Raw genomic sequence first — 1,154 nt, forward strand, 5'->3', positions numbered from 1 at the left:
TTAAAGACTTACTTTTAAAGTACTAATCAATTTGTGAAAAATGTTGTATTGATAACATTTGCATAAAAAGATTTTATAATATCCTTGATCAATTTTTCTAAATATTTTCAAAACAGATTATTAATTTCATTTTCTTCTTACTCATCTAGTGAAATCATTTATTCTACATAATATTATGAGTTATTTTGGTGTATTTAATTGTTTTTTTAATTCATTTTTTAATTTATTCGCTATCTATTTAGTCTACATCAGTTTAAAGATTAGTATTAGAATTTGAGTATTCTTCATTAATTAATTTCATATCTTGTGTTATTTAAAAAGCATTTTAAAATATATATTATTATTAAATTAGTATTTTTTATTTTACTTTTGATTCTAAAACTGTTTCATAAAAAATGTAGTATTTTGTAATTTAAATTAATTACATCTAATAATTAAATATCATTTATCTAAAAAATTCTAATTAATATCTAATTATTTTTAGCCTTATTTAATGGTTAAACAAAGTATTGAATTCCTTATTTTTTATTATCTCATAAAATATTTTTTTTTTTCAGTATTTAATGAGGAATGTATTTATAATTTTCTAAATTCAGCTTTATATTATTTTATAATTATATATTTAAATTTAAATTGTATCCATTATTTTCTTAATATTTTTTTAAAATGAGCAATAATATATTATATAGTTGTAATAAAGTAAAAATCCACCAATCTTTATTAATAATGAAAAAAAATTTTGAATTTCCTATTTCAAATATTCATATGGGGAGGAAATTTCCCAATTTTTAATTAAATTTTTTATATTAATAAAAAATAAATTTTTCAAAAAATAATAAATGATGTCCTCAACATTCTTTTTTTTATTTAGAAAATGTTAAAAAGTATAAATTTTAGAAGCAAAATAAAGAAAATTTTCAGTTTTTGATAATTAAAAAGTTAGTGTTTTTACAAAAATTATATTCATTCTGATTTAAATAAAATAAGATTTCAATGAAACAAGAGTGCTTGAAAACTTGCTTTAAATTCATTAAAATCATTAAAAATTTCACAGTTTTTAAATACTCAAATGACCAAATTTAAACTGAATGATGCGTTATATTAATATTGAATTAATAATTTTAGCATTTTAAATTATGATATTATTTATTTAA

The sequence above is a fragment of the Tetrahymena thermophila genome, assembly GCF_000189635.1.
Source record: "Tetrahymena thermophila SB210 genomic scaffold scf_8254579, whole genome shotgun sequence".
Classification (NCBI taxonomy): domain Eukaryota; phylum Ciliophora; class Oligohymenophorea; order Hymenostomatida; family Tetrahymenidae; genus Tetrahymena; species Tetrahymena thermophila.